Source organism: Ursus maritimus, unplaced genomic scaffold (genome assembly GCF_017311325.1).
Source record: "Ursus maritimus isolate PB19 unplaced genomic scaffold, ASM1731132v1 scaffold_3, whole genome shotgun sequence".
NCBI classification, from domain to species: domain Eukaryota; kingdom Metazoa; phylum Chordata; class Mammalia; order Carnivora; family Ursidae; genus Ursus; species Ursus maritimus.
Genome location: NW_024425563.1, coordinates 61,669,501 through 61,688,369, shown reverse-complemented (window position 1 = coordinate 61,688,369; position 18,869 = coordinate 61,669,501). Strand labels below are relative to the sequence as shown.

Sequence of the window (18,869 nt, the reverse complement as noted above, 5' to 3'; positions counted from 1 at the left end):
GTCCGAGGAAATCTAGTATCCCTACCTGCAAAATCACGTACTCTCGCTCTAGAGGAAGTCACTGATAGGACCCAAATTATAGACCCAAATTACCTTTGAAAGCTCTTACCTTGGATGGCAAGATGTCTCAAAAGTAACCATCTTTTAAAATGGCTGAGTAATGGACCTCCAAATATGCCAATGCTCTAATCCTTGAAATCTATGAATATGCTATTATGGCAAAGGGGACCTTGCAGATGTAATTAAGTTCACAGATGTTAAAAGAAACATTATCCTGGATTATGTGGGTGATAGAATCTATGAGCCTGTAAAAAAAGAGAGTTCCTCTAGCTGGAGATGGAAGAGATGGCACTGAAAGGAAAGTCAGAAGGATTTGAAGTGTGAGAAGGACCTGATGCATTGTTGCTGGTTTAAAGATGGAGGGGGCACACATGACAAAGGAAGGAGGCAGATTTAAAGAGTCCAGGGAGGCTAGTTGACAGCTAGCAAAGAAAAGATCTTCTAGTCTTACAACCACATGAACTGAATTTGGTCAACAACCTAAAGGAGTTTAGAAGATTCATCCCCAGAGCCTCCAGAATGGAACACAGCTCAGCTGACATCTTGATTTCAGCCTGTGGGACTCTAAGCAGAGGAACCAACTAAGCCACACAGTACCTATACTTCTGACTTAAAAAATCATGAGATAATAGATAGATGTTGTTTTAAGATGCTAATTTGCTTATTTGTGGTAATTTATTATTATGGCAATAGAAAACAAATATAGTAGCCATTGGACTTTGATGTGCACGCACTCTGAAAATGAGCCATTTTTCATGCCTCAGCAACAACTTCCAGTAGAAGCTCAGGTACCAGAGGGTTGGGGCAACAGAAAGAATCTCACCAGTGTGCTTGAAGTGTTCTTTAATCCCTTTAAGTCCATTTGAGAAAAGCTAATCATTATGGGTTCTCCAAAACTGTTATAAATACTTCTGATGATAGTTACAAGCTTGTGTCAATATTTTATTACAGTTTTGCTACAACCGAAAAGATCTCTAGCAAGCAATTCAGAGATTTATCTCAGTAGTGATGTTTATAGGAAAAAAGGACCGTTCGATAATCATGAATGGATCGGACAGAAAGGGAAATGAATCTGGTTAAAGGTCAACTGACAGTCAACTGGAATGTATATATTCCAGATAGAAACTATGAATTATATTGCACTGAAGGTTCTGTCCAAGTCAAGGGTGGGACTGTTTTTTCTTTTGCAATGCTCTTCTCTTCTTTACTGAATTAACTTCTCACATTTCATATCTCGTATCATGTATTACTTCCTCAGAGACAGCTACCGTGAGCTTTCTAATTCCTAGCTCCCTATGATGCACTCATAGTGTACTTCATGCCTCCAAAACTCTTCTTACACAGGCAATTTTACATTTGTTTTGTTGATTAAATAATTCCTCTTTCACTTTTTGGACTTTCAACGGGCAGGGGTAGGACTATTCTTGTTCATTAGTAGGTCCTCAGTGCTTAATAGTGCTGGCCATATGGAAAGGGCTCAATACATAATTTTAAATAAATAAATGAGTACTATACCATTTAAATGTGGTAAAATAGATGAATATCCTTACTAGGACTATTGAGCTTCTTTTTTTTCTTTCAGTGGTTTATCATCACTTGTGAAGACCAGTGAGATGTACAGTATGAATGTTTGAGAACGATTGCTCTAATTCACTGTGTTAAAAAGAAATGTTGGTCTGATTTAGATAAACTTTGTTGTGATGAGAAACTGGCCCATTTTATAGTTAGAGAAAATTTGGCCTTAAGCAAGTTTACTAAAATCAAATAGAAAATCAGAAGTGAGATTATATTCTTACATTTCACATTTATTACTTTAATAAACAAAAAAGCACCCTTAGGAAAAGAAAATAAATTTTTACATTTCCAAGTAGCAACTGCAGGATGCTAATACGAATGAGAGTATATCTATAAACAGAAAAATTAGTTTTCTTGATTATAAATAGGATAATATACCTGGTGTTCTACAAAGCTCATATATGCAGGGAGGATTTTGTCAGGTCTTTGTTGTAGTGGCTTTCTGTTCAGGATATGAAATATTGAATCCACCATGCCTTCTCCCTTTCTTCTCCACACTCCATTCTGCTGGTCACCTACTTATTCTTTTAGTGAATAGCTGTAAAATATCATGGTGCTTAGAAAAATCTCTTTGTAAATGTTTTTCTTGGTTTCTTTATCCAGGAGCCAAAAATATCATGTGTTTCTGTTTTGGGAGTGTAACAAAAAGAGCTCTTGAAAAATACGGGTGGTGTAGCTGAGATAGGATGGCAGTATTTTTTGGAAACACGTTTTTATAGAACCAGATGGTCTAGTATATTCTCAAACAAATATGTCACCTATAATTTGATGAATACCTTCCAAAGGAAAATAATTTTTTCAGTAGATAACAGATGGTATCAGTCAAAAGCATATCGAGGCACTTTAAGAAAAACTTGATGGCTCAAGTGATTTAACAGGATTTTCTTCAATGTACCAAGCATGTTTTAGGGTCTAAAATTTGTCATCTGCAAATAATTCAGCCTCACTTCCAAAGTTTACTCCATGGAGAATTGAATGCAACCTGTTTTATATGCTAGCTATAAAAATGATGAAAATTCCAAAGTTGTTTTCTGACTCTGTGTTTGAAGAATCTATTATATTATGCTAAAAGAAAAAAAGTACATATCTAAGTGTCTTAAAACTATAAACAGTTTATACTCATATATAAACATATTTTAATAGAGCTGAACTACATGTTACCTATGGGGAGTATAAGGTGGTGAACTTTTGGCAGTGCTTTTCTTAAAGCTGTAGACATATGAGCATAACAGAAAAAAGTTCTAAAGCTGCAGATATAAATTATTAAGGAATACCTAGAATACAAGTCATTTATTTTCCCCTGATTTTGGCAAATGATACCATAACAGGGCCATGATTCAGAAACCCAGCGCACTGGTATGCTGATAGTAAGATCTAATGACATATACAAGCATGGGAGGTAGGAGGTACAGTGAAAATTGGAATGTTGTCTTTCTTCGTGCCTCACATCCATATATGAACTAAGGTGGGATATAATTTATCACTTTACCTATGATATGCTTGTGAGTAAAAGGGACACTGCTTGTAGTTACTAAGTGATTGTAAATGTAAACTGGGACTGTCCAGGGAAAATTGGAATATATATTCATGCCAGGTGTACAAAACTAGTGCTGTAATAAAGGAATCTACTGCTTTCTCACTGGTATGTTCTGGAGAGTGGCCGCACCTTGGCCATTTCAGACATAGTTAGTTTGGTAACACCAATTATTGTGTATTATCTAGAGTATCATTACTATTTCCAGACCTTTTTCAACATTATAAGCAAAAGACTTGTTTTTGAGACCATTTGCAATTGTTTCTTTTCTTTTCTTTTTTTTAAAAGATTTTATTTAATTATTTGACACAGAGAGAGAGAGAGCACAAGCAGGGGGAGCGGCAGAGGGAGAGGGAAAAGCAGGCTCCCCATTGAGCAGGGAGCCTGACTTGGGGCTTGATCCCAGGACTCCGGGATCATGACCTGAGCTGAAGGCAGACGCTTAAGGACTGAGCCACCCAGGCGCCCCTACAATTTAGTTTTAAAACACTTCCATCACCCCTCCACATTCCCTCAAGCTCATTGCAGTCCCTTGTCTCCTCCCACCTCCTGCCCCACTCTGCTTTCCTCAAGAATGAGAATTTTAACTTAGGATTAAAATTTATAAAAGAGAATAAAATTGACATTTAGTAGTAAAAATATAATAACCAAAAATAAGAATAGTTTTGTGGCTTAACACCAATCTCGATATAGTGGAAGGCAATGTTAGGGGACTTGAAGATGTATCAATAGAAGCTCAAGTAAAGAGGAAAAATAATGGAAAGAATAAATTAAAGTACAGGGGGCACAAGACCCGAGGAAAGTTCCAACATACATGTGGTTGGAGTTCCAGGAGAGTTGAGAGAGAATTGGACAGAATCAGCATTTGTAGAGATAACATCTGGGAACTTTCCAAAATTGAAAGAAGATATCAACACACAGGTACAAGAAGATTGCCTGGGTGGCTTAGTCAGTTGAACATCTGACTCTTGGTTTTGGCTCAGGTCCTGATCTCATGGGTTGTGAGATCAGGCCTGCATTGGGCTCCACGCTCATCAGGGAGTCTGCTTAAAGATTCTCTCCCTCTGCCCCTCCTCCCACTTGTGCTCACTCCTCTCTCTCAAATAAATAAATATTTAAAAATAAAAACAAAACATAGAGGCACAAGAGACTCAGTGAACTGTAATCAAGATAAGTACAAAGAAATCTGTATCTAGGCACATGATGGTGAACAGCTGAAAGCCAGTGTATAATAAAAAGCTTAAAGTCAGCCAGAGGCAAAATAAACACACATTATCTTTAAACTGGGAGCAATAAGGATAATCACTAACTTTTTGGTAGAAACTGTGGAATCTGTAAGAGTAGAATGATATCTTTAAAGAGCTGAAAGGAAAATAATGACCAATACAGAATTTTATACACAGTAAAATATTCTTGAAAGATAAAGTTGCTAGATGCTGTATATCATCTCAGATTGTATCCTAGGGTGGAAGAAGAACATTAGTGGAAAATATGGTGAGATGAGTAAAGTCTGTAGCTTAGTTAATAGTAATGTTAGTGTTTATTTATTTGTTTTTTTAGTAGGATTAGTGTTTTAGTTTTGAAGTGTGCCATGGTTATGTCACACGGTAACATTAGGGAGAATCTGGGTGAAGACTGTAAGGAAACAGTAACTATCCTTGCAACTGTCATATAAATTTAAAATCATTCAGAAATTTAGAAAAGTATTAAAAAATAAGGATAAAATAAGTTCTCAGACAAAATCTTAGAGTATAGTCACCAGTGGAAACAGCCCGTACAATATGCTGAAGGAAATTCTTCACAGTAAAGGATAGTGATTCCAGATGGATGCGTAAAATTTCAGGAAGAAATAAAGGGCAATGGAAAGTATAAATACAGGAGTAAATATGGAAAGATATTGTTATTTAAAACAACAATAATCATATCTTTGTGGTTTATTATATATGAAATGTAAAATGTATGACTATAATGGCATAAATGTCAAGAAGCATGTAAGGGGAGTTAAATTGTTGTCAGGTTATTGCATTGTTTGGAAGTGATAGAAGTACTAATGCTAGGATGATTGTATGGAGGAAAAGATGAATATTGTAACCTCTAGGGAAACTTCTAAAAAGTGATAAAAATGTAAACAAACAAGCTAAAAGAAGAAATAAAAGGGAGTAAAAAAATTTGATTAATTCTAAAGGAGGCAGGGAAAGATGAAAAAAGGAACAATGACCAGATGGAGAAAAGAGAAACAATTATTGAGTTGTTGTTAAATGCAACTACATTAGTTATTACATATACATAGATTAAGCACTAGAAAGGCAAATGGATTAAAAACAAAATCTAAGTATATGCTCTGTAAAGAGATCCATTGTAAATATAGATATAGATTGAAAATAAAAGAATAAAAGTAAAAAAAAAAAAAAAAGGATAACAGTAGCAGCCTGGGTCCTCCAGGGCCATCAGCCACCTTGGCCTCATGGCGCCCCACATGGCAGGCTGGGGGGCAGGAGCCCAGCAGAAGTCATGGTGGGCCCAGGAGGCTGCCCTGGGAAAATGCAGCCAGAGCTGGCGCTGATCACGGTGCTGCCCCCTCCATGGTCACAGCTGCTGCCAACCCCAGCCACCCTCACACCCCCGTGGCCAGGCTGGACCTGGGTGACCAGCGGGAGCACTGGCGGATGTTCCAGAGCGTCATCTTCCAGGGCACAACAAAGCTGCTGCTGGACACCTTCCAATACCAGAGCGAAGTTTGGGCCTCAGCAGATGTGCACATCTTTGACTGTACCTGCAGCATTTGTGAGAAGAAGCAGAATAGACACTTCATTGTTCTGGCTTCTCGCTTCAAGCTCCTGAAGGGGACCAAACCACATACACATTCAACAGGCACAAAGCACAACACCCCTGTAAGAGATGGGATGTTCAGAGCCTTTACACTCTCTGCTCAAACCCTGGAGGTTCCAGATTTGCAGCGCGCCCCCTCCCCGCACCGACTGCCTGGATGAGGGCGCTGCCAGGAATGTGGTCAGTGAGGAATTTAATGGCATCTGTTGGGAGAAAGCCATGAAGGAGCACAAGACCATCCAGAACCTGTCTAAAGAGTGAACTCCTGCTTCTCCCTTCCTGAGCAGGAGGAATGGTTGGGACTAATAGCTTTGCTGTCCCTGCTGCCCCTTGGTGGTGCTCATGAATGTGGCTGACCCAGACTGCTGGTTCTGTTGGCCAGCCTGTGGCCATCTTGATCTCTGCAGACTGCTCCAGCTACAAGTTTCTCCAGGCAGCACTTTGTCTTTCTTTAGCCCAGGTTTTGATGTAGGCTAGTTGACATCCTCCTTTCTCTTCCCAACTTTTATATAATCTTTTAGAAAAATAAATATTTTTAACATTAAAACAAAAGAAAATGATGTAAGAAGACATAGAAACAATAACACAAAGAAATTTAATGTGGCTATAATAATATCAGGCAAAGAAGACTACTGCAAGGAGTACTGAAAGATATAAAAAGGTATTTCATAATGAAAAAGGGTCAATTAAACACAAAGCCCAAATAGTCCTAAACCTGTATGTATTTAATAACATAGTTTCTTTCTTTCTTTCTTTCTTTCTTTCTTTCTTTCTTTCTTTCTTTCTTTTTTTTAAGATTTTATTTATGTATTTGACAGAGAGAGATAGCCAGCGAGAGAGGGAACACAAGCAGGGGGACTGTGAGAGGAAGAAGCAGACTCCTAGCGGAGGAGCCTGATGTGAGGCTCGATCCTAGAACGCTGGGGATCACTCCCTGAGCCGCCCTCTCTCGCTGGCTGTCTCTATCTCTGTCGAATGAATAAATAAATAAAACCTTTAAAAAAAAAAAATGAAGGCAGACGCTTAACGACTGCGCCACCCAGGCACCCCAAATAACATAGTCTCAAAATATATATAAACATTCACAGAATTAATTGTGATTGTGCATTTATCTATTTCTCATTTTAATCCAGTCATTTATATTCTAGATCTTGATCTTGGTAGTGATTGCATTTAACATTTGTGTACTGTATATGTTATACCTCAATAAAAAAGTTTATTAAAAAAGCTTATAAAAATATGTTATGGGCCAATTATCCAGGTAAAATTTTAACATAGTATATTTCTTTCCTATTTTACCAAATCCTTGAGACTGAATAATGAATAATCCTATACTAGAGGTTGCTAGCTTGTTTAAATGATGTTTAATAGACAGAAAAGGTCATAAAATTTATCATAGTAATAAAGATATTTGACACCCAGTATATATAAAGATTCCATTATCCTAAAAACATAATGAAAAATACGAGTTCAAACTGTGTTTTAAGATACTCCTTTTTCATAAAAATTATGGAAATGCGTATTACCATAAATGTTACCAGACCTAGGAAAACCAGTAAATAGCGAGTAAACTTTGAAGAACCTTTAGATAAGCAAGTTTTGAAATTAGTATTTATTTATTTTCTGGCATTGTGTTAGACAATGCTATTCGGATAGCAGATTCTAGTGTATATTATGTTCTTTAAGATAATTCAGTTTCATTCAGTTCTCTTAACAACTTTCTAAGATATTAATGACCAGTATTTTCCATATGAAACACTTGCATTTTCTGGTAGTTAAAAGCTACCATATGCTTTTTCATGGTTTTTGCTAATGATAATAGCCATTATTTAGACAAGAATTTGGAGAAGTGCTGTGAGAAATCTCTGTAGTGTGTACTTTGTTCAAGAGTGTTCAATAAGGTGACTGTGAGTCTTAGAATCTTTAAAATATTTATGTACTTTTCGTCAGTATGTTCTGTGATAATTATTACACACTTAGAAAGCAACTGGGGTACACTTCAGTGCTGTACTTGTTGAGGCATTTGCAGGATTGGCACTGGACTTCGAGGATAGGTTGGTTTTATAGAAAAAGAAAGATAAAGTTATGTAATATAGGAAGAATAACTGACCATAGTATCATACTGAGAAAGAAAAATATGTATGTATTTATATATATATATGTATATTTATATTTATAAAGTTTATATATACATATAAAGTGAGATTCCGTATCTAAAGCTTAGATGTTTGTGTAGAGGTTATGATTTGCTCCCTAGATTCCCTCTTCAAGCATGAAGACGTTATTCCCCTAACTATAGCATATGCTGCTGACAAACAATTCTCAATTCTTAGCTCTTTTTGGAATTGTTTCAGTTGAAGAAAATCATGTAGCCTAGGGTCATGCCCCCTTCCGGGGCAACCTATATTCATGAATGTGACTGGTTGATGAGTTTGAATAAAGACTTGTCTCCCTTGCCCCAACTCAGGACAATTCTGAGATGTCATCCCAGCTTCAGAACACCCTGTAGGGTTGACTGAATTCCTTATAGAAATGACATTTTATCTATACTTCTTGTTTGTAAAATCGTTTTTTCTTTCCTCTCTCCCAATTAATACTACTACTATTATTAATAATAATAAGATAATATTAATGAGATTAATGCTATCTTAATAATATAAGATTTCAAATATGTTTTACAAGATTTCATTCTCCCCCTTAAATAGTTTATTTGTAGTGGGCTGGAAAGGGTGATTTGAGTTAGTTATATACAGATAACACCATACACCAATGTTACAAAGGAGGCAAGAACAATGGGAAAGAGTAGTGGAGCCCTGAATAAAGTCCCCTCTTTAAGAGTGAGTTTGGGGAAAAGGCAGAGGCCTGGAATGTTAAAGGGAGTATGACGAGTGTATTTCTTTCTTTCTTTTTTTTTTCCCCTAGAAAGTAGAGGGCATAAACCACTGTAGATAAGTAGAGTTCTTATAAAAAGGAATTATAGTAATTAGTGGTAGGAAATGCCTTGCCAAGTTAAAAGGAGAGGGCTAGGAGTCCATCATAAGAATGACCCATGTCATTTTGTTCTCAGATTAATTGTGGCTTTTTTAACAAGGGAATTTTGCTATTCAAACATGATACGGAACATTCTGGAAATGACTACAAAAATTATTTAGTAAGAGTCCAGTTCCTAGCATGGTGTTTGGCATACAGAGAAAGTAAAGGACAGTTTCTGCCTTTGAGAGGAAACCAGATTTTTTTAATAGAAAGGGTTATAGAAGAACACAGTCCAAAGTAACACACTTATTGAAAGATGAACAGTATGATGATGTGCCATTGTAATTTCTCAAGTTCATAGACACTTAAATTGGGAATTATGCTGATATTTTACTGCCCATAATTTTTTTATGCTTACTTCTTTCTAGGGATCTGAGGGCTTCAAGATTGGCACTAGAAGTTTGAACTCTGGCTCAAAGTATCTGAAACTCCTGTGATATTAGATAATCTGTTAGGTTATCTTACCCTCCACCAAGTATGTCATGGAAAATTACTTTCTCAAGTGAAATACAGACATTAAGAGTTGGTATCTTTCCTTCTTATTTGAAGAGACAGATGTTGAGGTCTTGTTATTTCTGAAAGCCATGAATTAGGAAAGGTTCCTTAGTTTTTAGTTTTTAGCCTAACACCGTTGCGTGTGATTGTTCACACTTCCTATGATTTGCACATCAATGGCTTTGGTCTGGCATCCTAGAGAGCTTAGTGTTTATTTCTGGTCTGTCATCTTCTCTGGAATGTTGATTGTACTCTTGCTATCTACTTCCCTTTTATTCTTGTCTCTAGAAGGCTATTACTGTAGTCACAGTAGAATTAATCACTGTCTATAGACCTAGTTTTATAAGGATTTAATGAGCTCTCTTGAATTCTCTAGAGAAACAAGAGACATGTATGTATGTTCCATTATGTTCTATACATTTTTCTTTTTGTCAAAACTCTGGACGACAAACTTTCCATAGTCTTTCTAGGGTTTATAGGGATAAACTAATATTGTTTTCCAAAAGTCTCCTAGGTTTGGTATTTAATTGTCTTGGTGTCCACCACAGGAAAGTTTTCATTCACTGGAGGAGTACATGTGTGCTGAGAGTCAGGAATAAGCTATTTCTCTCCAGGGCAAACATACAAATCTGAATTACAGGATCAGAAGAAAACTTAGCTTATTGACTATAATAAGAATAACCTGGGCATTTAAAAGGGCTCAGAATAAATTCATAAGCCTGTTCCCTTTTTTTAATATTACTTAATACAGTATCTTAAATTTGTATTTTCCTGTCCACATTCTCAGTGTATGATCATTCCTTCAGTACTCAGAGATTTCCATGTTGCCTTGAAGAGAGTTAAGATTGTTACAACTGGAAAGCAAAGAGAAAGAATCAATGGCTGTTCGGCTTTTGACTTCCAAAATAGGCTCTTAAAATCCACATCAAGATCAATATTTTCAAAAGCCAAAGATTTTGTTTTACAAAAGCTGAATTTAATGGAAAGAAAAACAGTCTCTTGAGAATCAAAAGGGAAAACTCAGAAAGAGGCATGCATAGACATTAAGACTGTAACAAGGGGTGCCTGGGTGGCTCAGTCTGTTAAGCTGCTGCCTTTGGCTCAGGTCATGATCCCAGGGTCCTGGGATGGAGCCTGGTGTCAGGCTCCCTGCTCAGCAGGGAGTCTGCTTCTCCCTCTGTCTTTGCCCCTCCCCCCTGCTCATGCTTGCACACTCTCTTTCTTCTCTAGCATGCTCTCTCTTAAATAAATCTTAAAAAAAAAAAAAAAGACTACAACAAATAGGGAAGAGAGCAGAGAGAGGTCCAGTTACCTCACCCTCTAGGACATGAGATGAACAACAACTGATGTATCAGTTAGGAATTGTGTTTGGTTATAGGTAACAGAAACCAGCCAAAGGTGCCTTAACCAAATGTGTGTTCATTTAAAAAGAAGGCCAGAAAGGGGCGCCTGGGTGGCTCAGTCATTAAGCGTCTGCCTTTGGCTCAGGGCATGATACCAGAGTCCTGGGATCGAGCCCCACATCAGGCTCCTCCACTGGGAGCCTGCTTCTTCCTCTCCCACTCCCCCTGCTTGTGTTCCCTCTCTCGCTGGCTGTCTGTCCCTCTGTTAAATAAATAAATAAAATCTTAAAAAAAAAAAAAAAAAAAAAGAAGGTCAGAAAAAGCTGGCAAGGCAGTTCCATGATATCAATATCCAGGGCTCTGTCTTTTGCTCTGTTATCCAGTTATCTCTGGTTTTCTTATACATGGTGATTTCATGATCACAATATCACTGCTTCAGCCCCACATCTGTGTCCTAGGTAGACAGAAAGAAGCGGAAGGAAGCAATGAGGAGCACAGGGAAAGCAAAACACTCCCAGAAGTCTGCTAAAGTATTATAGGCCAAAGTTGTCTCTACTACACTTAGCTGCAAAGGAGTCTGGAAAATATACTGTTTTTTATTTTTATTTTTATTTTTTAAAAATAATATTTATTTTGTTATATTAGTCACCATACAGTACATCCCCAGTTCTTGATGCAATGTTCCATGATTCATTACTTGCATATAACACCCAGTGCACCATGCAATATGTGCCCTCCTTAATACCCATCACCGGCCTATCCCAATCCCCCACCCCCCACCCCTCTGAAGCCTTCAGTTTGTTTCCGAGTCCACAGTCTCTCATGATTCATCCCTCCTTCTGTTTACCCTCCCTTCATTGTTCCCTTCCTTCTCCTACCTATCTTCCTATTTCTTATGTTCCATAAATGAGTGAAAACATATGATAATTGTCTTTCTCTGCTTGACTTATTTCACTTAGCATAATCTCCTCCAGTCCCGTCCATGTTGCTGCAAATGTTGTGTGATCGTTCTTTCTGATGGCTGAGTAATATTCCATTGTATATATGGATGACATCTTCTTAATCCAGTCATCTGTTGAAGGGCATCTTGGCTCCTCCCACGATTCAGCTATTGTGGACAATGTGGCTACGAACATTGGGGTGCATATGGCCCTTCTTTTCACTACATCTGTATCTTTGGGGTAAATACCCAGTAGTGCAGTTGCTGGATCATAGGGTAGCTCAATTTTTAACTTTTTGAGGGACCTCTACACTGTTTTCCAAAGTGGCTGTACCAACTTGCATTCCCACCAACGGTGTAAGAGGGATCCCCTTTCACCGCATCCTCTCCAACGTTTGTTGTTTCCTGCCTTGTCCATTTTTGCCATTCTAACTGGCATAAGGTGGTATCTCAAGGTGGTTTTGATTTGAATTTCCCTCATGGCTAATGATTTTGAACATTTTTTTCATGTGTCTGTTAGCCATTTCTATGTCTTCATTGGAAAAGCGTCTGTTCATATCTTCTGCCCATTTATTAATGTGATTGTTTCACATGTATTGAGTTTGAGAAGTTCTTTGTAGATCTTGGATACAAGTCTTTTATCTGTAGTGTCATTTGCAAATATCTTCTCCCATTCCGTGGGCTGCCTCATAGTTTTTTTGACTGTTTCCTTGGCTGTGCAGAAGCTTTTTATCTTGATGAAGTCCCACAAGTTCATTTTTTCTTTTGTTTCATTTGCCTTTGGAGATGTGTCATGAAAAAAGTTGCTGTGGCCGATGTCAAAGAGGTTGTAGCCTATGTTCTCCTCTAGGATTTTGATGGATTCGTGTCTCACATCGAGGTCTTTCAACCATTTGGAGTTTATCTTTGTGTATGGTGTGAGAGAGTGATCAAGTTTCATTCTTTTACATGTAGCTATCCAATTTTTCCAGCACCATTTATTGAAGAGACTGTCTTTTTTCCACTGGATTTTTTTCCTGCTTTGTCAAAGATTAGTTGCCCAAAGTGCCGAGGGTGGAAAATATACTTTTTTTAAATTAAATTTTCCCAGGGAAAGAATTACATTGGATTGGGGGCAGAGAAATGATGAGTTGGACAGGAAATACATTAAGGGATGTTGGTGAGACATGAGACAAAAGCCCTCCCTGAGGTTACCATATGGAGACAAGCTGAGTGAAGGTCATTGTGTCAATGCCATGAGCTTCATGTAGTCTGTGCAAAAAAAAAATCCTCATTAATTTGTGTGTGAGGGGCATAGGGAAGATTTTCCATTGACACTTGCCCAAAGCTTTTATAAGATGTATTTGAAGTCCCTCTTTTGGAACCTACTTTTTCAATGGCTAAGAAACTCATAGCCTCAGAAATAGAGGGTAGGTTTCATGACGCTTTAAGATGCCAGCCAGGATAAAAGGAAAAACGGATAGCTCTTAGTCTTGAGCAGGACTAGGTAGGAATAAAATTTCCTCCCATTTACTCCTCTGCTAATAATTTATGCACAGATGTCAGAATATCTCTTTGTAATTTAACATGTTTCCCCAAACTCCTTTTGGCTCCAACTTCATTTTTAAGAAAATTTCAGTGATGAAAAAATTTGGAAAAGGAATGGTAAAAAACCCAAGAGGAAATTTCAAATAAAGCTGTATCTGCGTTTAATACTGCAATAAATTCAAGAGCCCTTCACCAACTATTCTAACTATAAAAGCAGTTAGAAATATTCTTGGACAGCTTTTGGGAATGACCCTCATCATTGTTTTTAACCTTTGTGTCTGCGTGTGCACTTCCCATTACCTTTGTGTGATTTATATTGTTATCAGAGTTGTTCTACTTCTACTGTGGGGACTTTTGGTAATGGATGGTCATGTGCTTATCATATTTTTAAAAGTGTTGGGCAAACAGGATGTCGCCTTTCACAGACTATCCTAGGGAGAACGCATGTAAATAAGTAATGCCTGCTAAGAGAAGAAAGGAAAAAGAGGTGTAGATTTGGATAAATATAAACCTTTTAAAAATTTTACTTCCATAGTTTCAGAAGTGAGATATTTTTGTCCCACTAAAATGCATTAGATGGATACTTCCAGAGGTGTGTGCTTTTCTTATGCTATTCATTTGATCCATGATTCATAAAGCACCTTTGTACAAAAGCTGGTTAGTGTCTAAGCCAACACACTGACTATAAAGTTATGCTTTGGCCATATTTTTCTGTGCTCTGACTAGAGCAGTCCAGAATGCCAACAGAATTTAAACTCAGAGTTTTTTTCAAAGTAAAGTTTGATAAAGAGAAGCTTACCTAAAATATTGTTGATAAAAGTAAAAGAAAGACAGTGGCTAGGAAAAAAGAAAGGAACAGAATTGTTCCCCTTTGGAGCTATATTTTGAAGGAAAATGCTTCATATTTTCATTTCTGGCATTAAATTATTTTCCCCAACCTTCAGAAAAAATAGCATTATCATTGCAGAAAAGGGTGGTCAGATGTTTTATTTTTAACTGGAATCAGAATACTGTGGTTCTGATTAGTTACTGCAAGTTTTAAAATCTGAGAACCTCGTTTGAGCCAGGAGTACATATGGGCTTTTAGTGGATGGGGAGTCTGCCTGTTTATATTCTTCTTGACACAATTCCAAGAGAGCTGGATTCCAATAATCACAGACAACTCTGCTCTCCATTTGTTTTGATGAGCAGAGCATTTCACACAATACCAATAAATTCTTTAAATGGTTTTTCTTGTATAATGGGCTTTTACTCTCTTCAGTAACAAAATCAGAGAGGTAAATAATAGCAGTTAGAGCAGAATGAAACAATGTAGCCAAGGGGAGAACCCACTATTACTCTTAGCATTCTATCCCACTAGAGCTAAAAGCTTTAAAATAAATGTTATTTTAGAAATCATTAAAAATTTTTCTGCTAACAAACAAGGGCATCATTTGGGGGATAAGCTTCATGGTAAACATATATTAAAAAGCTTTAAATATATACTAAGCTGGGAATAAGGGAAGGAACATTTTGTGTTGAGCACAAGCAAAATTCTTTGGATAATATATTTAGAGTCTTGGTAAGTAGTTGACAGTATTGGTGAAGGATAAAAAAGTAGAATCTCAAATTCTACTCTACTTTGCTAGAGCCTGTTAGGAAATGCTTCCTCAGCCTGTTGCCTTTTCCCTCTGTGACTCGGGCACCAGGTATATGGAAACCAGTCTAGGGCCTTCCCGATTAGCATAGGAGTAGCTCTTCATCCCCCCCTCCCCCCCGCGCCCGCGAAATAATAATTGCTATTTATTTATTTATTTATTTATTTAAGGGGAGAGAGAGGGCATGAGCGGGGGGTGGGGAGGGGCAGAGGAAGGGGGAGAGAGAATCTGAAGGAGACCTCATGCCCAGCGTGAAGCCAGCACAGAGCTCAACATGGAGTCCTAAGTGGGGCCGGATCTCACCACCGTGAGATCATGACCTGAGCTGAAATCAAGAGTCAGATGTTTAATTGACTGGGCCTCCTAGGTGCCCCAATAACCACTTTATTTATTTTTTAATTTTTAAAAATATTTTACTTATTTGAGAGAGAGAGAGAGTGCGCGCACGCAGGAGCAGGGGCAGAGGAAGAGGCAGTAGCAGACTCCCCACTGAACAAGGAGCCCAATGACCTGAGCCAAAGGCAGAAGGCAAGTGTGTAACTGACTGAGCCACCCAGACACCCCCCAATAACCACTTTAAATAATACATATATGTAGGGACGCCTGGGTGGCTCAGTCAGTTAAGTGTCTGCCTTTGGCTCAGGTCATGATCCTGCGGTTCTGGGATTGAGCCCTGAGTCAGGCTCCCTGCTCAGCAGGGAGTCTGCTTCTCCCTCTCCCTCTGCCCCTGATCGTGTGCTCTTCTGTCGCTCAGTCTCTCTCTAAAATAAATGGATAAAATCTTTAAAAAAAATACATACGTAGAGGTGGCATTTTTATCTTATTTTTACAACACCTTATGATAATTGGAGTATGTGATACTCCCTTTTGCAGATGTGTATGGGACTTTAAAGTTTGAAAAGGTTAGGTAACTTACCCACAAGCCTGGAACATCCTATAGCTAAGACTAGGGTGTCCTAGAGTCTGTAGTCTCTTCTTGTGATTAGTATTCTATAGCTTTGCACATCAGCAAGATTGGGTGACCTCCAGAAATTCACCTGGGCCAGTGCCCAAGATGTCAGGCCAATTGGCTTGATTTCCAGCATTGGTGGAGCCCAGCTGCTCCCTCACCAACCTGAGAGTGGGGTAGATCAACTGAAAGATAAATATCTGATTCCTATCTGGAGGGCCACCCCCCCACTTTCTACTATAGCATTGGCTATTTAAAAGTAGGGATTCTGTCTTCTGTGGTGGTTTTATGTCTGGCATGGAGTTCTGGGAAGTATTCTAATGAAATACTTGTAGAAAAAGAGAAAGAACTATTTGCCTATCTCTGTGGTGCTCAGATCATTCAGCTGTGAGTAAGCAATGCCTAATTGCATGGAGATTACTATGACGTATGACTAAATCAATTCACACATGTTGTGAAAGAGCAGAGATAATAGCAACTATATAATATCCAGTTAAATTCATGGCTTTTACTTCCCTGACCTGAAGTTGGTATGTTGAATAAAAATGACTTTATGTTATTAGGTGCTCATTTCATTTTTTTAATTTTTAATTTTTTTTTGAAGATCCTATTTTGTTTGAGACAGAGAGATCATAAGTGGGGAGGAAGTTTGGAGGAAGAGGGAGAAGCAGACTCCCCACTGAGCAGGAAGCCCGATGGGGTTCGATTCCAGGACCCTGAGATCATGACCCAGGTGCCCCTAGGTGCTCATTTGAGGAAAAAATGTTCTATATTTGGGGGATATTTTCCATTTGATTAATGAGGCACTAATATATAAAAAATTTAAGAAAATCTCACTAAAGAATGTAAAAGATTAATATTTTACAAATAGTAATCCCATTCACATAGCATCATCTCAGAATTGGAAGGGTCCTTGGATAAGTTGTGTGTCCTGCCGTATGCAAGAATTTTCTCTACAGCATCCCGAATGCACTATCTCCAGCCTTTACCCAACTCCCAACATGGACAAAATTATTTTCTTAAACAGTCCATTTGAATGTTGGATTGCTGTAAATGTTACAGCTCTAATACTGAGCTGAAATCAACTTCCTCTGATTTCCATCTTGCTAGTCTTTTTTTTTTCCTTTTCTTTCTTTACCTTCCTCTTTTCCTTCCTTCCTTCCTTCCTTCCTTCTTCCTCTTTCTCTCTCTCTCTTTCTTTCTTTTGAGTAAAATGGCTCTAAACTTGATGGTCTGTCATTTAACATCTAATTGAAAAATCAGTGTGTAGTGTAAGGTGTATGAGTCTTTAAATATACTCTGTGAATCGTCATTTGGGTTGGGTCTTTCAAACAATGCAAAGGGGTTAAAGAAGAAAATGAGACTACTTCATTTTTTTTCCTCCTCATTTTTTTTTTATTAATAATGATTTTTTATTATATTATGTTAGTCACCATACAGTACATCCCCGGTTTTCGATGTAAGGCTCGATGATTCATTAGTTGTGTATAACACCCAGTGCACCATGCAATACGTGCCCTCCTTACTACCCATCACCGGTCTATCCCATTCCCCCACCCCCCTCCCCTCTGTAGCCCTCAGTTTGTTTCTCATAGTCCATAGTCTCTCATGTTTCATTCCCCCTTCTGATTACCCCCCCTTTCTTTATCCCTTTCTTCCCCTACTGATCATTCTAGTTCTTATGTTCCATAGATGAGAGAAATCATATGATAGTTGTCTTTCTCTGCTTGACTTATTTCACTAAGCATTATCTCCTCCAGTGCCGTCCATGTTGTAGCAAATGTTGAGAACTCATTCTTTCTGATTGCTGAGTAATATTCCATTGTATATATGGACCACAACTTCTTAATCCAGTCATCTGGTGCAGGGCATCTCGGCTCCTTCCACGATTTAGCTATTGTGGACATTGCTGCTATGAACATTGGGGTGCATATGGCCCTTCTCTTCACTACGTCTGTATCTTTGGGGTAAACACCCAGTAGTGCAATGGCTGGATCATAGGGTAGCTCAATTTTTAACTTTTTAAGGGACCTCCACACTGTTTTCCAGAGTGGCTGTACCAACTTGCATTCCCACCAACAATGTAGGAGGGATCCCCTTTCTCCACATCCTCTCCAACAATTGTTGTTTCTTGCCTTGTCTATTTTTGCCATTCTAACTGGCGTAAGGTGGTATCTCAGTGTGGTTTTGATTTGAATTTCCTTGATGGCTAATGATTTTGAACATTTTTTCATGTGTCTGTTAGCCATTTGTATGTCTTCATTGGAAAAGTGTCTGTTCATATCTTCTGCCCATTTTTTGATTTGTTTATTTGTTTCTCGTGTATTGAGTTTGAGAAGTTCTTTGTAGATCTTGGATACCAGTCCTTTATCTGTAGTGTCATTTGCAAATATCTTCTCCCATTCCGTGGGCTGCCTCTTAGTTTTTCTGACTGTTTCCTTGGATGTGCAGAAACTTTTAATCTTGATGAAGTCCCATAAATTCATTTTATCTTTTGTTTCTCTTGCCTTTGGGGATGTGTCATGAAAAAGGTTGCTTTGGCCGATGTCGTAGAGGTTGCTGCCTATGTTCTCCTCTAGAATTTTGATGGATTCCTGTCTCACATCGAGGTCTTTCATCCATTTGGAGTTTATTTTTGTGTATGGTGTGAGAGAGTGGTCAAGTTTCATTCTTTTGCATGTAGCTGTCCAATTTTCCCAGCACCATTTATTGAAGAGACTGTCTTTTTCCCACCGGATGTTTTTTCCTGCTTTATCAAATATTAGTTGCCCAAAGAGCCGAGGGTCCATTTCTGGGCTCTCTATTCTGTTCCATTGGTCTATGTGTCTGTTTTTGTGCCAGTACCATGCTGTCTTTGTGATCACAGCTTTGTAGTACAGCTCGAAATCCGGCATTGTGATGCCCCCAGCTTTGTTTTTCCTTTTCAACAGTTCCTTGGAGATTCGGG

General features: G+C 38.2%; 1 pseudogene; it reads left to right on the top strand.

The window, feature by feature from the left end:
• The first annotated feature begins 5,680 nt into the window (after positions 1-5,680).
• LOC121105907 lies at positions 5,681-6,306 on the top strand (annotated as a pseudogene).
• The last annotated feature ends 12,563 nt before the right edge of the window (positions 6,307-18,869 follow it).